The sequence below is a fragment of the Lampetra planeri genome, chromosome 48 (assembly GCF_965212315.1).
Source record: "Lampetra planeri chromosome 48, kcLamPlan1.2.h2, whole genome shotgun sequence".
NCBI classification, from domain to species: Eukaryota; Metazoa; Chordata; class Hyperoartia; order Petromyzontiformes; family Petromyzontidae; genus Lampetra; species Lampetra planeri.
Window position 1 is genome coordinate 3,562,654 of NC_136154.1, and position 19,423 is coordinate 3,582,076.

At 56.8% G+C, this 19,423-nt stretch overlaps 1 long non-coding RNA gene across 1 annotated transcript; it reads right to left on the minus strand.

Annotated features, from left to right (window-relative positions):
• Window positions 1-15,557: 15,557 nt before the first annotated feature.
• Window positions 15,558-16,600, minus strand: LOC144733795 (uncharacterized). The gene is made up of 2 exons (XR_013588395.1): window positions 15,998-16,600; window positions 15,558-15,942 (listed from the first exon to the last, which is right to left on the minus strand). It is a non-coding gene; the product is annotated as an uncharacterized LOC144733795 (long non-coding RNA).
• Window positions 16,601-19,423: the final 2,823 nt, after the last annotated feature.

The following is a 19,423-nucleotide window of genomic DNA, read 5'->3' on the forward strand; positions in this document are numbered from 1 at the left end:
GACGTGGCATCAGTGTGGGGGGCCATGAAGGAGACAAACCGCTTCGGCCTGGCCTCCGGCTTGAAGGTGAACGCAAGGAAGAGCGAATTGATGGCCTTCGGGGACCCGAGACTATTTGAGGGCCGGCCGCCTGAGCTGGGGATAAAGATGGAGGAAGTCAAGGTCTTGGGAGTGTCCTTTTGCCGAGAGAGGTCGGCGGAACGAAACTGGGACGGGAGGATAAAGCAGGTAAAGGGACAGTTAGGCAAGTGGGCCGGGAGACGGCTCACGATGGAAGGAAGGATTCTGGTAGTGAGGGTGGTGGTTTTACCAACACTCAACTACCTCGCATATATGTGTACCCGCCAGGTAGGAGGGAGGCAAGAATCCTGGAATCGCTGTTGTTTCAATTCATTTGGGGAGGCGGGATGGATAGAGTGAAGAGGGTGGTGATGTGTAAACGCGTCGAGAACGGGGGGAAGGGTGCCCCAAATATTGCACGTGTGCTGTCCTCAATTTTTGTGTGCAACACTTTGAGGTTATTCTTTTCCGAAGAGCCCCGGGGGAAGGCCGCTTGTTATTTAAGGTATCACCTGATGTGGCTCCTGAGGGGGCTTGGGATGACCCAATTACCGGCGGGCACGCCCTTGGCCTGGCCACAAGGATGGCTGAATGCGGCGGTGGGTGACTACATAAAAGAGTACAATTTGAGTCAGAGAGGGGGACCGTGGAACTCCAAGGAGGTATTGGCCAAAGTAAACGAAGGGGAGGCCTGCGAGGGGGTGATGGGCGCAAAGAGGACTATGTACCGTCAAGTGTGGAGGAACACGTCATCAACGGCGCTCACAAAAGAACAGAGAGATCTGTCCTGGTTGGCGGTGTGGTGATAGATTGGAGACGAGGGGCTTCATGTTTTCTCGCCGAATGGCACGTTCGCCCAAATGCCCGAGGGGCTGCAACACAGATGAGGACGCGGTGCACCTCATGGTGAAGTGTCCCTTCGCACAGGAGGTGTGGAGACTGAGCAGTCCGCTGTTGTCCTGGTTTTACCCGTCGCGGGTGATAAGTCGGGACATTATGTGGGGAGTCTTAAGGGAGGTGCGGGTAGATGACAGAGATCGAACGTGGGCCATAATAGGTGCGACAAAGGAGGCCTTGTAGGGAGCTCGCAGAAAAGAGTTGGATGGGTCCCCTATATCACCGTTGGAGGTGTGCTACTGGGCGAGGAGGTTGCTAGAAAGGGTGATGGAAGTAGACCGGGTTAGGCTGGGATACAAGGCCGCAGGTGTGAAGTGGAAGTGGCCCCTTCCCGGGGTGGGGTAGCGAGGGGACCGGCGGGAAGGGATAGTGAAGGATGGCCATGCACATTTTATCCGGCCTGCTAAGTCGTGTGGGCGAGGAATGTACGTGTTCGATCGGGGGAAGGCGATGTGATGGAGTAGCGCATGGGTGAATGGTGGTGATGAATGTGAATAAAGGGAACGGGGCGGTGTGCGTTATGGCGGCGAGCTTTTTTTTTTTGCATTGTATGTGGGTGGAGCCCGTGGATGTGACGGAGACTCGAAGGGGTCAACGGGGGCGCCCAGGAAGGAGTGGTTTTCAGTACTCTCTTTGGTTTTCCTTGTACCCGCTGAGAAGTTAATAAAAACCTTTAAATCATAATTACCAGCGAAACGTCGTACTCAAAAACACACCGGTGAACTAAAGTAGTGAACTATTTGTCCTTTGTCAACGTGACACTTTTTTTTCTGATTGGCCGTGTCGGGTGGTGGAGGGTTACGACACATTTATAAATAATGCGATCTAACCCAAAACGTTTATTATGAATAGCATTGGTCGCGAAAGCCTATGCGTTAAACTGAATCATACACTCACCCACCCATCAACCCACCCACCCACTCACCCATCCACTGACCCACTCACCTACCCACTCATCCACTCACACACCCACTCATCCACTCACACACCCACTCACACACCCACTCACACACCCACTCACACACCCACTCATTCACTCACCCACCCACCCACCAACTCTCACCCACCCACCCACTCTCACCTACCCACCCACTCATCCACCCAGCCACTCAAACACTCACCCACTCACTCCTTCACCCACCCCCTCACCCCCCTACTCACCCACTCATCCACCCACTCACCCACTCACTCACTCATACACCCACTCACTCACCCATCCACTCACCCACTCAAACACCCACTCACCCTTTCACCTACCCACTTACCCACTCATACATCCATCCACTCACCCACTCATCCACCCATCCATCCACTCATCCACCCACTCACCCACTCACTCACTCATACAACCACTCACTCACCCATCCACTCACCCACTCAAACACCCACTCAACCTTTCACCTACCCACTCACCCACTCATACATCCATCCACTCACCCACTCATCCACCCATCCATCCACCCACCAATCCACTCATCCACCTACTCACCCACTCATCCACCTACTCACCCACTCATTCACCCACCCACTCACCCACTCACTCACTCACTCCCCCACCAACCCACCCACCTTCTCCTTCTCCTTGATGACGGCATCGATGTGGCGACCGTTGAGGCTGGCGCTGAACGCGTGCACCGCCGAGTCGTCGTCCAGCGGGAAAAGGAAGGAGGCCTCCACGGGGAAGGCCTCGGCGTTGAGGTAGCTGAGCGTGACGCGCACGGAGGCCACGAAGCCCTGCACGCTCACCTCCACCGACACGGCCTTCAGCGGCACAGCTGGTGAGGAGAGGTCAGGTGAAGTCACGTTAGGTCAGGTGAGTTGGTGAGGTAGCGAGGTGAAGTCGGGTGAGGCGAGGAGTGGTCAGGTGAGGTAAGGTTAGTTGGTGAGGTGAGGTCGGGTGAGATGAAGTGAGGTCGTGTGAGGAGAGGTCAGGTAAGTAGGAGAGGTCAGATGAGTTGGTGAGGTGAGGTCAGTTGAAGTGAGGTGAAGTGAGGTCAGGTGAGGCGAGGCGAATCTCGCATTATCATGAACGTGTTTTTTTGTTTTCAAAATGACACCCGCTTAGTCACTTGCCCCAGCCACTACGACATAGCCATGCACACTAAGCCACTAGCCCCACCCACCTCTCCAGACAGACATACATATTCTTTGGTTCTTTCGGTAAAGTCACGTAAAAATAAAAATAATAATAAAAATAAAGTGAATAGAAATAATAAAAAATAAAATAAAAATGAAACAAAAACTACAACGTTTCGATCACAATAAAAATAATAAAAATGAAACAAAAACCACGACGTTTCGATCACAACACAAGCGATCGATCGTCTTTCCTCCTGAAGACGATCACTTGTGTTGTGATCGAAACGTCGTGGGTTCTTTTTAATCACTATATTTTTATTATTGTTTTTCTATCTACATGATTTTACCGAAAGAACCAAAGAATATTAATTCCTGTAGTCACGTAAGTTTTATATTTAAAAAATACCGACATACACACAACAAAAACAAAGATACCCTGTCTAACGTTAGCAGACTATTGGGGCAAGAGCTGGTAGCGAGCAGCACCTATAAAGGCCAGCACGGCACATGAAGCATTGGGTGGCCAGCACAACGTTCGGCCACCTTTGTCTCCCTTGTGGCACCAGATAGTCATTTGAGGCTGAGTCAACCTAGGAGAGGCCCATTACAGGTTCAGATAGTGCCACACGTACAAACGCACACACAACACCTGCAATTCGCCACTAAGTGACGGTGACGTCACAACGGCACCTGTGCCAGTCTAGGTGCACTTTGAGGCCACATTAAGTGTCCAAGGGTCGCTGCTGGCAGGAGGTCACGGTACAGACCCAGAAGGTGCCATGGGTTGACCGACTGAGATGAGTGGCAGATGCACCAGCAAAGCCCACTACTGTGCCAACTCGCTCCATTTTATCTACCTCGCGCTCCACTCATTGTTGTGAACGTCACTCCTATGCCCTCCGCTGTTGTTGGAGGGCGACTTCCTCCAACTGACCAGTAGCAGCGTTCTTCATGAGCCTCCTCTATAGAGCACATGTACATACACACATACACGTGTACACCACACACACTCATCCTGAGTACACACACCTTTCTCTTGATACTTATGAACGAAGATGATTCCACAATTCATGATTGCAGATGGCGATCCCTGTGTGTGAGAGGGGGGGTGGACAGCAATTAGGCAACTCAGTGGTACACTGAAGAAATAAGTATTATTTAAAGCAACTTTTTTTTTAAACACGCTTTAATGAAATGTACTAGTAATGGAAGAACTCCACGACTCCAGGAAGTGGCCCTGAAGCTTTCCATAACGTAAGGGACCGTGAACAATTACAGCCAACGTCAGTTGATCGTGAACAATTAGACCCAAGGCGAAACATAACGTATAAAAATAATGTTTAAAAATATATATTTTTAGTTTTTATGATAGAATATAGTATTGTCATCAGTATGACAAGTATACTAAGCTTGTGTGATGCCACCACCACGAAGCCGTTCAGCAGGCGCCCCATCCCCGACCTCGCCACCACCAAGCAATGGAGCCAACCCCTCGTCCCCCTCACCTCACCTCACATGAACACGCCTGCACGCATTCCCCCCCCCCCCCCCCCATAGAGCTGGAAGGGAAGGTCACCTGATCGACCGGTTTTTATCCGAGAAACCCTTATCGGGATTAACTCTCACGGTTTCCTGCGATCAGGGAATTGGACGGCCTCCCCCGACGCTACGTTGCACCGCGGCGCTACGACCTGCCTTAAGATGGCATGGCCGCGGCGAGGGGCATTCGGCCACCGCGGTTGAAGCGCATCCCCCACACACACCACCCACGTGTCGACGGGGCAAGCAGGGGAGGGACGGGACAGCATGAGTAGCGGGACCGCAGGGGCTCTTGCGCATAGTCACGGATGGTTGGGATAATTACGCTTGAGCGCGCAGGCACCATTGTTAGGGAGGGAAAGGGATTAATTAGAATTTACGCCGCGCAACGCCGCACATTGATTAGCATATCACAGGCGTCCGGAACCGCGGTGCACGTGCTAGAGGACGCGAGCCCATTGTTAAGGAAAAGCTGAGGGCCACCGTTCGGCGCGGAGCCGCATCCCTTTGATGTAGGGAGGATAAAAAAGGGGGGCAAAGGAGAGATCGGGCTCTCTTCTCTCCAGCGCCAGGCGACAGGACGCTCTCCAGTCCAGCGACCCGAACGTCCGTGAGACGCATCGAGGCACGCTGCGAGTACGGGATCAACGAACCGCCGTGGGCATCTAACAGGGAGTAAGAAGGTGAAGTAGGATGATAGCCGATAGATAAGGAATAGGTACAGGTTTAGTGGAATAGGCCAGCCTCGTCGACTCACTGATTCAACATTAGTTACCAGGTAGCGAATAATAAATCATTAATAGCGAAGCGTGGCCTCGCGTGATCTTGTCGAGCAGTGGGAACGTGTGGGTGCGCGTGTGTACACAGTGGTTCGCCACGTGAGTGAGCGCTGCGTAGAGCGCGCACGAGTGGGTGTCGCGTGTGTGCAGGTGTGTGCGCTCGTAGTGTGGGGGAAGGGGTCGGTGCGTCCGCAGGCCCCCGCTCCGTCTGTCGCCGCCGGGACTCGCGCAGTGTGAGGGCAGCGTCGTTCGCCCTCCGACCCCTGACCCCCGTTTAATAGCGCGTGATCCGTGGAGAGACAACGCAGCGTCTGCAGGTGAACGAGGGCGTGCGGCGAGCTATGCCTCTCACACGAGCTCGCGGAGGGACGGACCAGGGAGGGGAGCCGTCGGGCGATGAGCCCAGCGACGGCAGCAGCTGCTCGCAGAGCAGCGAGGGGTCGGCGCACGGCAGAGCCCCTGCCATAGGCACGGAGCAGGGAAGGACTTCGGGGACCAGCGGCCCCAACAACATGGTGTCAGAAGTCGTACGAACCCTCACATCTTCACGGGAAGGTGGCGCGCTACTCCACGCAAAGGTAAGGCATGTGTTCACCGGCCAGGGGACCCCTACATGGAAAGCGTTTTCCCGTAATATCATAGGGGCTAAAGAGCTTAATGGCTGATCGGACGTGCAGGCGTTGCGACATCTTAAGTTAAACTTAGATGGGCGGGCAGCCGACTTTGTAGAGGCACTACCCGAAAGCGCGCAAACCCAACTAGAAGAACTAATGCGTAGATTAGACCTGCGTTTCGGCACGCGCAACGCGATACGGGCGAAGACGGCCTTAGAGGCGCGCCGACGCCAAACTGGCGATGACTTCCGAGACTACGCTGAGGACGTGCGATCACTAACCCGGATCGCCCGTCCAGAGTTCTTGAAGGTGGTCATTGACGCGCTAGCTGCAGACGAGCTACTCAGGTACCTAGCTCGCACCGCGTGGTGGCAGCCCAAAAAGAGTAGCGCAGGCCTCCCTTTCGATACCCTAGTCGAGCAAGCGCTGGAGTGTGAGGAGCTCTCCAGCGAACGCGCGCAGCTCCGAGGGTCGGGACAGGAGTACACCGTGGCGAGCCTGATTCCTGACGAGGAGGAGGATGAGGATGAGCCCGCCAGCCCCATAGGGAGACGGGCAAGAGAGGCCCAGAGACCCCGCGAGACAACCCCGGGTTGGGTAGCTGGGTTACAGACCGGCATGGGAGATATTGCTGGCCGAGAAGACCGAATGGACAGTAAGGTAACCCAAGTAGGGGAGAGGGTAACCCAGGTACGCGAGGAAGCGAATAAAAATATGAAGACCCTCCAGTCTGAGATGGGGGAACTACGCTCGACCGTAGGGGGGCAGGCCGGGAGGGTAGCCCAATTAGAGTCCGATGTGGGACAACTGCGTACTGGGGGAGGGAGAGGGAGCGGACAGGGGACCCGCTACGGAGCCGCCCCCCCTCCCCGGGCATGTTATATGTGCGACCGCCGAGGGCATCTAGTGAGAGAATGTCCTGAAATCACCCGAGCTAGGCAGACGCGGGGGTTAAACTCCAATGCCCCCTAGAAAGCGGACCAACTAGGGGTGCAATCGACGCGGTCCCGATACAAATAGACGATAATGAGAATAATGGCGAGCGAGTGATCTCCACACAGGTTCCAGCAACAACGCCCACGGAAACGGTGACTCCTGGCGACTGGCTACGGGAGCTGGTGACGGGGATCACGGGGGCCACGTCGCTGGTGGAAGGGGAGGTTATCGGAGTGCGTACCCGAATCCTGCTGGACACGGGGGCGGTGGCCTCGCTCGTGAGCGCAGCGCACTGCAGCGCGATCGGGGTCGATGTGCGTCACCTGCAGGCACCGGACCGCGCGCTGCACACGGCGAGCGGAGCCGGAATGGGGCTGCTGGGGAGAGCCACCTTAGAGGTCCGCATAGGCAGCCAGGTGTGCACCCAGGAGTTCTACGTGTCGAGTGCGTTGTGTCACGAGTGTATTGCAGGTACCGACCTCTTAGAACAGCTGGGACTCAACGTGCAACCCCGCCAGCGATGCGCCACCATGGAGAGCAACGGCGAGCGGATACCGTTCCTGGGACGAGAACCAACGCGCCCCCGCTTCGCACCTGTGGCCGCTATCCTGGCGATGGCAGTCACCATCGGGCCGCTCACCGAGATGCTGGTGCCGGTGGCAACATCCCCCACCGACCCCGCGCTCCGACCATCAGGAGAGGTAATGCTAACTCCTCACCCGGAGTTGGCAAAACGGTATGGGGTCGTGGGATCCGCCACGTTGGTAAACGCAGATGGGGACCGATTGTTTATGCGGATGTTTAACCCCCACAGTACCCCAGCGATACTGCGACGGCGCACCCCGATAGCCACCGTACACCCCCTGCACGCACGCCACTCTAACGACTCGGTGTTCGCACTCTGGGCTGAGGACCCCGGTCGTCCTGAGGGTGACCAGGACCTGGCCTGGCGAGTCGGCCCGACTCCCCGAGCCGAGGTCATTCCCCTGCTCGACGCGTTACATGTACCATGGGCGGATTTACCTAAGGGAGAGGCCGATCGGCTGCGCGAGTTACTGCGGGAGTATGCCGACGTATTCAGTGAACACGACTCGGACGTGGGTCGGACCGATCTTGTTAAGCACCAAATTGACACCGGTGCAGCCCGACCCATCAAACTCCCTGCGTACCGAGTGGGCGCACCCGAACGCGCCCAAATCAAAGAGGCAGATGGGGACATGCTTCGCGATAACATAATTCAGCCCTCGGCGAGCCCCTGGTCAGCCCCAGTGGTACTAGTAACGAAAAAGGATGGGTCAACCCGGTTCTGCGTCGATTACCGTAAACTAAATGCAGTCACGCTCGGCGATGCCTTCCCCATACCCCGCATCGACGACACCTTCGACTGCCTCGCCGGAGCGCGATATTTTGTGGGGGTCGCTAGCCCCCGAGATCCCTCCCTCGACAAGGCTAACGGCCGGGCTAACATCGTCACTCGCCCCCCCGCTGCTATGCGAACCGCTGCTGAGTTCCTCACTCATGGTGTGGGAGCCGTCGCTCGAGGATTCCCCTCCACCGCGGGTCCGCGTAGTAGGCATGGTTAATTACGTACGCGCACACCCACACACAGCTCTGCGCGGCACTCACTCAACCCTGGCCACTCACGCTAGGATCGCGCACCTGTATTATACACGTCGTGAACGTGCGCGCACACACACATACAGCTCCACACGCGATACCCACTCTTGCGCCGCTCTGCGCCGCGCTCGCCGCTCACGTTATGATCGCGCACCTGGGGTACGCTGATTACGCACGCCGCGAGCTTACGCATACACAGTACCACACGCGTTCACACTTATAACACGAGATCACACGAGGCCACGATCAGCTATTAATGATTTATTGTCTGCTACGTGGGACTGGTTGTTGAGTCAGTATGAATCGACGAGGCTGCCTACTCTACTAACCCGGAACCTATTCCCTATTTATCGTTCACGAAACACTTTTACCTCCTTACTCACGGTTTGAGGCACTCGACATTCCGTGGGTTTTCCTCGCTGCTTGCCTCGATACGTCGCACGGACGTCCGGAGGGCAGAGCTGGGGCAGTCCTGGACGTTGGCTTCTCGGAGCAAGAGAGCGATTTCCCCTTTGCGCTCCCCATTTATCCTCCCTACCTCAAAGGGAATGCGACTCTGGACAATAGGCTCGCGACCCTCTCGCATGCGCACCGCCGTTCCGGGCGCTTTTGATATGCTACTTAATGCTCAACCTGCGCGGCGCAAATTCCAATCAATCCGCTTTTGATATGCTAATTAATGCTCAACCTGCGCGGCGCAAATTCCAATCAATCCCGCAGTTTATGCGGCGGCGTCCGTCACAAAGGTGCGCCGTGGGAATTTGTGCACGGCTCCCCGCTTGACCCCGCTCTCCCGATTACTCATACTAACAGCCTTATCCTTTAACTCCCCTAACAATGGTGCCTGCGTGATGATGCTCCTCCATCACAATGCTTATTCCCTCTGCCTGCCCCGTCGATACTTGCGTGTGTGGGGTGTGTGAGATGCGTTTCCCCCGCGGTGGCCGAGTGGCCCCTCGCTGCGACCTTGCAACCTTAGGGCCGGTCGCAGCGCCGCAGTGCAAAGTAGCGTCGGGGGAGGTCGTCCAATTCCCTGGTCGCCGGAAACCGTGAAAGTTTAATCCCGATAAGGGCTTCTCGGATAAAAACCGGTCGGCCAGGTGACCTCCCCACGGAGCTCTATGGGGGGGGGGGGGGGGAATGCGTGCGGGTGTGTTCGTGCGAGGTGAGGTGAGGGGGACGCGGGGTCGGCTCCGTCGCTTGGTGGTGGCGAGGTCTTAGATGGGGCGCCTGCTGAACGGCTTCGTGGCGGCGGCATGACATAGCCCCCCGAGGTGCTGGTCCCCGTCCCGGGTTGACTGGAGCACCTTGCTTGAGCCGCGCCCACGAGGAAACGCTGCGGGGTCCGGGGGGTCCGTCCAGCCCTCGTGGCTGGTCTCGGGGTGGGTGGCTCCGTCCTCTGCAGCTCCTGCGGCGGCCTCCTCCTCCACTCCAGCGGCTCTCCCTGTACCTCGGTACCTGCGGGCTGGGGTACAAACTCAGAAGCGGAGGGGTTTAGGGGCCGTCGTCCGCGCCGTCCCCTGGCGGGGTCGGGGCGTCTCGGGGGCCCGGCGGGGCCCATGTAGGGTGCGAGGCCCCCCAACACGAGGGGTGCGGGTACTCCGGGATTACGGGGGCCTTCGAGTGACGGGGTTCTCTCTCGCCGGGGCCGCTTTCCACGGTTTTAAGCGGCGGACGTTGACCACCGTCTCTCGATCCCTCTCCCCGCCATAAATTAGTACCGTCCAGGGGGAGATCTGTCGCACCACGGTCCAGGGTCCCCGCCAGTAGGTCGTCAGTTTCCCCACCTGCCCGGCCCCGACGCGAGGGGTGTGTAGCCACACCTTAGCGCCTGTCAGGAATAAGGGGGGTTCCATGCGGGGTCGGGTGCCCTGTTCCTGCCGCCGATGCGCGGCTTACCCTTGCGGGTATGCTCGGCCTCGGACTTCTCGCAGTGTCTCCAACAGGTGTTCCACGGGGCGGCTTCCCTCCTCTGGCTGGGGGGAAGGGACGCCGAATAGCAGATCTGCGGGTAAACGAGACTCACGGCCGAACATCATTAAAAACGGGGTTTGTCCCGTCGACGTGTGTACGGTGGTGGCGTAGGCGAAAAGGGCTTGGGAGAGGTGTTCGTCCCAATCCCGTTGATTTGCGGCCGCCATACGTTTGAGTTTCCCCGCTAGGGTCTGATTCATGCGCTCCACCATACCGTTCGCTTGGGGGTGGTACGCTGTGGTTCGGTCCTTCTGGATTCCGAACTCTCGGCACAGTGCCTGGAACAACTCGGCCTCGAAGTCGCTACCCTGGTCGGTGAGGACTCGTTCTGGGATCCCGTGCTTAAGTACGTAGTGTTCCACGAATGCCCGGGCCACCACCAAGGCCGTTTTATCAGGGATGGCCACTGCCACGGGGTAGCGGGTGAAATACTCTACTGCGACTAGGATATATCGGTTGCCTCGATGGGATCGCGGGAATGGCCCCTGTAGGTCAATCCCGACCAGCTGATTCGTGCGGCTGACGCGGAACGGCCTTAGGGGTACCTGGTATCGTGCCAGTTTCGGCCCGCACTGCTGACAGGCGCGGCAGCCCTGTACCCAGGCCGCCACGTCTTGTGCCAATTTGGGCCAGAGATACTGGCGACGCAGGGTCTCTCGAGTGCGTCGTTCCCCATCGTGGCCCCCGAGTGAGTGGTCATGCACCAGCCGAAGCAGCTGGGGTCGCACCTGGGCAGGAACACAGATGCACCCCGGCTGGCCGGCCTCGGTTAACTCCCGTACCACTCCGTTCTGCACACACAACCGGGCATACAAACCGCTCCAGGGTCCTGGTAGGGCGCTCTTTTCCTCCCGCAGTGCCGCCTCCACTGCCGCCAGATCGGGATCTCGCTGCTGGGTCTGTCTCAGCTGCTCGTCGTTCAGGCCCGGGAAGGCGCAGCCGACGTCCTCCTGGATCCGTCCGATCGGGTCCCGAGCCGCGGGTCCCGCGCTTGCCGTGCGGTCGACGGGATCCTCGGTGCCACCTGTGAGGGCCTCTGTGGCGCACACTGCACTCTCTCTCGCTTGGGGGGGGTCAGTGGCCGCGGCCGCTCGGAGGTCCGTTGCCTGCCGGCAGCGTCCCCCCGTGAAGCACGGGCAGGCCTCCTCCGCCCTTGTCTCGGCGTCCACCGTGGGTCGCCTCGACAAGGCGTCCGCGTTTGCATGCGTCCGGCCAGCCCGATACTCGATTTGCAGGTTGTACTCCTGCAACTGCGCCAACCACCGGGCCATCTGCCCCCGCGGCTCCTTGAATGTAAGAAGGAACTGCAGAGCATAATGGTCAGTGCGTACGCGACATTTCCTGCCGTACAAATACGGCCGGAACTGCTTACATGCGAAAATCACGGCGTACAACTCCTGGCGGGTCACGCAATAGTTAAGCTCGGCCCCACTCAGGGTCCGGCTGGCGTACGCGATGACTCGTTCCGTCCCATCCTGTACCTGTGACAACACCGCGCCCAGCCCGCTGCTGCAGGCGTCGGTGTCCAAAATAAAATCGGTGGTAAAATCGGGGAAAGCGAGGGTGGGGGCGTGGGTGAGGTGGTCTTTGAGAGTGGTGAAGGCCGTCTGGCAGGCCCCTGTCCACTGGTAGGGGTGCTTAGGGGAGGTGAGTTGGGTGAGGGGGCGTGCAATCTCGCTGAATCCCTTTACAAATCGACGATAATAGGTGGCGAGCCCCAAAAATGATCTGATCTCCGTCAGATTCCTTGGCCGTGGCCACTCCACTACGGCGCGTACCTTCTCCGGATCGGTGTGCACGCCTGCCTCGCTGACGCGATGCCCGAGGTACCCCACCTCGCGTTGTGCGATGTAACACTTACGTGGCTTGAGCTTGAGATGAGCCGCATGCAGTCGCTGGAACACCTCTCCAAGCCTGGACCAATGCTCAGACAGAGATCTACTGAACACTATCACATCGTCCAAGTAAATCAGGCACTGTTCCCATTGCAAGTCCCGCATCACCAACTCCATCAGCCGCTGGAACGTCGCAGGCGCATTGGTGAGTCCGAACGGGAGTACTCGAAACTCGAATAGTCCCATCGGGGTGGTGAATGCTGTTTTCGGCCGATCCTCCTCCGCCATCTCCACCTGCCAGTACCCGGACGCGAGATCGAGGGTTGAAAAATATCGCGCTCCGGCGAGGCTGTCGAAGGTGTCGTCGATGCGGGGTATGGGGAAGGCATCGCCGAGCGTGACTGCATTTAGTTTACGGTAATCGACGCAGAACCGGGTTGACCCATCCTTTTTTGTTACTAGCAGCACAGGGGCTGACCAGGGGCTCGCCGAGGGCTGAATTATGTTATCGCGAAGCATGTCCCCAACTGCCTCTTTGATTTGGGCGCGTTCGGGTGCGCCCACTCGGTACGCAGGGAGTTTGATGGGTCGGGCTGCACCGGTGTCAATTTGGTGCTTAACAAGATCGGTCCGACCCACGTCCGTGTCGTGTTCACTGAATACGTTGGCATACTCCCGCAGTAACTCGCGCAGCCGATCGGCCTCTCCCTTAGGTAAATCCGCCCATGGCACATGTAACGCGTCGAGCAGGGGAACGACCTCGGCTCGGGGAGTCGGGCCGACTCGCCAGGCCAGGTCCTGGTCACCCTCAGGACGCCCGGGGTCCTCAGCCCAGAGTGCGAACACCGAGTCGTTAGAGTGGCGTGCGTGCAGGGGGTGTACGGTGGCTATCGGGGTGCGCCGCCGCAGTATCGCGGGGGTACTGTGGGGGTTAAACATCCGCATAAACAATCGGTCCCCATCTGCGTTTACCAACGTGGCGGATCCCACTATCCCATACCGTTTTGCCAACTCCGGGTGAGGAGTTAGCATTACCTCTCCTGATGGTCGGAGCGCGGGGTCGGTGGGGGATGTTGCCACCGGCACCAGCATCTCGGTGAGCGGGCCGATGGTGACTGCCGTCGCCAGGATAGCGGCCACAGGTGCGAAGCGGGGGCGCGTTGGTTCTCGTCCCAGGAACGGTATCCGCTCGCCGTTGCTCTCCATAGTGGCGCATCGCTGGCGGGGTTGCACGTTGAGTCCCAGCCGTTCTAAGAGGTCGGTACCTGCGATACACTCGTGACACAACGCACTCGACACGTAGAACTCCTGGGTGCACACCTGACTGCCTATGCGGACCTCTAGGGTGGCTCTCCCCAGCAGCCCCATTCCGGCTCCGCTCGCCGTGTGCAGCGCGCGGTTCGGCGCCTGCAGGTGACGCACGTCGACCCCGATCGCGCTGCAGTGCGCTGCGCTCACGAGCGAGGCCACCGCCCCCGTGTCCAGCAGAATTCGGGTACGCACTCCGTTAACCTCCCCTTCCACCAGCGACGTGGCCCCCGTGATCCCCGCCACAAGCTCCCGTAGCCAGTCGCCAGGAGTCACCGTTTCCGTGGGCGTTGTTGTTGGAACCTGTGTGGAGATCACTTGCTCGCCATTATTCTCATTATCGTCTATTTGTATCGGGACCGCGTCGATTGCACCCCTAGTTGGTCCGCTCACTAGGGGGCGTTGGAGTTTAACCCCCGCGCCTGCCGAGCTCGGGTGATTTCAGGACAGTCTCTCACTAAATGCCCTCGGCGATCGCACATATAACATGCCCGGGGAGGGGGGGCTGCTCCGTAGTGGGCCCCCTGCCCGCTCCCTCTCCCTCCCCCCGTACGCAGTTGTCCCAAATCGGACTCTAATTGGGACACCCTCCCGGCTAGTCCCCCTACTGTCGAGCGTAGTTCACCCATCTCAGACTGGAGGGTCTTCATATTTTTATTTGCTTCCTCGCGTACCTGGGTTACCCTCTCACCTACGTGGGTTACCTTACCGTCCATTCGGTCTACCCGGCCAGCAATATCTCCAATGCCGGTCTGTAACCCGGCTACCCACCCCGGGGTAGTCTCGCTGGGTCTCTGGGGCTCCCTTGCCCGTCCCCTTCCTGCGATGGCGAGCTCCTCCTCCTCCTCGTCCGAGAGTAGGCTCGCTACGGCGCACTCTCGTCCCCTCCCTCGAGGCTGCGCGCGCTCACCAGAGAGCTTCTCGCATTTACGCGCGCGCTCGACAAGTGTGTTAAAGGAGAGGCGTGCACCGTCTATATTTGGCTGCCACCACGGGGTGCGTGCCAAATATCGCTGGACCTTCCCGGCGGCGAGGCTCTCAATTACTTTCGCATCGTGCTCCGGGTATGCGAGCTGGGTCAACATGCGTACGTCCTCGGCGTAATCTCGCAAATCCTCGCCGGGCTGGCGGCGGCGTGCCTCTAAGGCCGCCTGCGCATCCTCCTCGTCATAGGCGCCGAAGCGCCGTTCGAGTTCGCACATTAATTTTTCCCACTGAGTTTGTACGCTTGCGGGCAAAGCTTCCACAAAGTCAGCTGCCCGTCCATCTAAATGTATCTCTAACTGCTGCAACGCCTCCTCATCCGACCACCCATTAACCTTTTTAGCCCCCCTGATGCTGCGGGCAAACGATTTCCGTGATGGAATTCCTTTGCCCGTAAATGTGCATTTGATTTTAACCTGGGTTGGGGGGCCTCTTTCCCTTGGGGGTGCGGGGGATCGTCCCGCTTCTGACACCAATATGTGGGGGTCGCTAGCCCCCGAGATCCCTCCCTCGACAAGGCTAACGGCCGGGCTAACATCGTCACTCGCCCCCCCGCTGCTATGCGAACCGCTGCTGAGTTCCTCACTCATGGTGTGGGAGCCGTCGCTCGAGGGTTCCCCTCCACCGCGGGTCCGCGTAGTATGCATGGTTAATTACGTACGCGCACACCCACACACAGCTCTGCGCGGCACTCACTCAACCCTGACCACTCACGCTAGGATCGCGCACCTGTATTATACACGTCGTGAACGTGCGCGCACACACACATACAGCTCCACACGCGATACCCACTCTTGCGCCGCTCTGCGCCGCGCTCGCCGCTCACGTTATGATCGCGCACCTGGGGTACGCTGATTACGCACGCCGCGAGCTTACGCATACACAGTACCACACGCGTTCACACTTATAACACGAGATCACACGAGGCCACGATCAGCTATTAATGATTTATTGTCTGCTACGTGGGACTGGTTGTTGAGTCAGTATGAATCGACGAGGCTGCCTACTCTACTAACCCGGAACCTATTCCCTATTTATCGTTCACGAAACACTTTTACCTCCTTACTCACGGTTTGAGGCACTCGACGTTCCGTGGGTTTTCCTCGCTGCTTGCCTCGACACGTCGCACGGACGTCCGGAGGGCAGAGCTGGGGCAGTCCTGGACGTTGGCTTCTCGGAGCAAGAGAGCGATTTCCCCTTTGCGCTCCCCATTTATCCTCCCTACCTCAAAGGGAATGCGACTCTGGACAATAGGCTCGCGACCCTCTCGCATGCGCACCACCGTTCCGGGCGCTTTTGATATGCTACTTAATGCTCAACCTGCGCGGCGCAAATTCCAATCAATCCGCTTTTGATATGCTAATTAATGCTCAACCTGCGCGGCGCAAATTCCAATCAATCCCTTTCTCACGCAGGCCCCCCCCCATTATCGCAGTTTATGCGGCGGCGTCCGTCACAAAGGTGCGCCGTGGGAATTTGTGCACGGCTCCCCGCGTGACCCCGCTCTCCCGATTACTCATACTAACAGCCTTATCCTTTAACTCCCCTAACAATGGTGCCTGCGTGATGATGCTCCTCCATCACAATGCTTATTCCCTCTGCCTGCCCCGTCGATACTTGCGTGTGTGGGGTGTGTGAGATGCGTTTCCCCCACGGTGGCCGAGTGGCCCCTCGCTGCGACCTTGCAACCTTAGGGCCGGTCGCAGCGCCGCGGTGCAAAGTAGCGTCGGGGGAGGTCGTCCAATTCCCTGGTCGCCGGAAACCGTGAAAGTTTAATCCCGATAAGGGCTTCTCGGATAAAAACCGGTCGGCCAGGTGACCTCCCCACGGAGCTCTATGGGGGGGGGGGGGAATGCGTGCGGGTGTGTTCGTGCGAGGTGAGGTGAGGGGGACGCGGGGTCGGCTCCGTCGCTTGGTGGTGGCGAGGTCTTAGATGGGGCGCCTGCTGAACGGCTTCGTGGCGGCGGCATGACAATTTTTCCACCCTCGATCTCGCGTCCGGGTACTGGCAGGTGGAGATGGCGGATGAGGATCGGCCGAAAACCGCATTCACCACCCCGATTGGGCTATTCGAGTTTCGAGTACTCCCGTTCGGACTCACCAATGCGCCCGCGACGTTCCAGCGGCTGATGGAGTTGGTTATGCGGGGCTTGCAATTGGAACAGTGCCTGATTTACTTGGACGATGTGATAGTGTTCAGTAGATCTTTGTCTGAGCATTGGTCCAGGCTTCGAGAGGTGTTCCAGCGACTGCGAGCAGCTCATCTCAAGCTCAAGCCACGTAAGTGTTACATCGCACAATGCGAGGTGGGGTACCTCGGGCATCGCGTCAGCGAGGCAGGCGTGCACACCGATCCGGAGAAGGTACGCGCCGTAATGGAGTGGCCACGGCCAAGGAATCTGACGGAGATCAGATCATTTTTGGGGCTTGCCACCTATTATCGTCGATTTGTAAAGGGATTCAGCGAGATTGCATGCCCTCTCACCCAACTCACCTCCCCTAAGCACACCTATCAGTGGACGGGGGCCTGCCAGACGGCCTTCACCACTCTCAAAGATCACCTCACCCACGCCCCCACCCTCGCTTTCCTCGATTTTACCACCGATTTTATTTTGGACACCGACGCCTGCAGCAGCGGGCTGGGCGCGGTGTTGTCACAGGTACAGGATGGGACGGAACGAGTCATCGCGTACGCCAGCCGGACCTTGAGTGGGGCCGAGCTGAACTATTGCGTGACCCGCCAAGAGTTGTACGCCGTGATTTTCGCATGCAAACAGTTCCTGCCGTATTTGTACGGCAGGAGATGTCGCGTACGCACTGACCATTATGCTCTGCAGTTCCTTCTTACATTCAATATAGTAGGTTTTTACCCTTTTAACTGGTACAAAACTGACACCTTTATTCAAGGCATCATGTTTGCAATGACCTACTATCATATTTTGCCACTGGTAAAAGAGATCTCATAGTGTAAATGCTTACCCCGAGCTCTCAATACTCTGATATTGCACTGTGTTTGAGTTGTACGCCTTCTGGTGTCATCTGGCCCTACACCAATGGGGACTAGGCTCTAAAGAAAGCCGTCTCGGGTGTGGGCCAATCAACTTCAAGGACAGTGCATATTATCATCCTTATCAGAGTTGCTTTTTTTTGTTTGCTTTTTTGACTACTTGTGTTGTGGTCATTGCAAACATGATGCCTTGAATAAAGGTGTCAGTTTTGTACCAGTTAAAAGGGTAAAAACCTACTATCACAGTTTGCCACTGGTAAAAGAGATCTCATAGTGTAAATGCTTACCCCGAGCTCTCAATACTCTGATATTGCACTGTGTTTGAGTTGTACGCCTTCTGGTGTCATCTGGCCCTACACCAATGGGGACTAGGCTCTAAAGAAAGCCGTCTCGGGTGTGGGCCAATCAACTTCAAGCAACAGTGCATATGATCATCCTTATCAGAGTTGCTTTTTTTTGTTTGCTTTTTTGACTACTTGTGTTGTGGTCATTGCAAACATGATGCCTTGAATAAAGGTGTCAGTTTTGTACCAGTTAAAAGGGTAAAAACCTACTATCAAATTTTGCCACTGGTAAAAGAGATCTCATAGTGTAAAAGTAAACTGTGTTTACTCTACGAGGTGTAAGGCGACACTGAGCTCAAGCCAAATGACTCACGCGACATGTGCAGAATTCCACTTCGCCCTGGTGATGGTGGGGGAGGTGGTGGTGGGGGTGGTTGTGGTGGGGGTGGTGGTGACTATGGTGCAGGTGCCGGCGGTGGTGGTAGAGGGGGTGGTGGGGTTGGGGGTGGAGGTGGTGGTGCTGAAGGTGGTGGTGCAGGTGCCGGCGGTGGTGGTGGCGGTCAGCGCTACGCTGCACTACGAACCCGGCAACCCGAGTGCGATTCTCACTCACGGCCAACACCACCCTGAGCCACCTGCCCGAGATCGACTCAGCCTCAAATGAGTCCCTGGTGCAGTGGTGTAGCAGTAAACATAAAATACACCACATTATACTATGCTACTATACACTACACTACTTTCCACTACACTATACACTACACTACTATACACTACACAACTATACACTACACTATACACTACACTATACACTACACTATACACTACACTATACAATACACTACTATACACTACCATATAACAGATGTATAGACGAAGGCAGCCGGGCGGGCGTGGTGCTGGCCACCCACCCCCTTTGTGCGTGCCAGTGCCAGTCGCCTTCATAGGCGCTACTGGGGCTGCTCGCTACTACAAACAAACAGCACTTGCCCCAGCAGTCTGTTCCAGGCTACACGGGGGACATTTGTCTTTGGTTGAGGTGTTAGTGGTGGTGGTATGCAAAGTTTGTGCTGTGGGCATTCGCCTGATAACAAGTTTCGGAAAAAAAATGTTAACTCATTTATGGAACTGCTGCCCGCTGCTGCTGCTCAAACTGTGTGGTGGTCTGAGAAGATGTTTTTCCCCTTTTTTCGGGCAACAAAACAGGTGTGTTAAGTCTAGATTTGAAGCTTTCGTGACTGCAAGGATTCATACTCTTAGGTGTTTTATTCATTATTTTATTTCTATTATTATTTCTAGTATTTTTATTGGTTACGATATTATTTATTTATTTTTCCCCTACGTGACTTTTCCGAAAAAACCTAAGAGTAGGTGTGTTAAGATGTGAAAACACCAAACTGAAACCTTTTACAAGGAATCACGTCGGCATTAACCACAATACTTGTGGTCAGAATAAAAAAACGCTCCGATAATATATGCACTGTCTTTGAAACTGATTGGTCCACACCAGAGA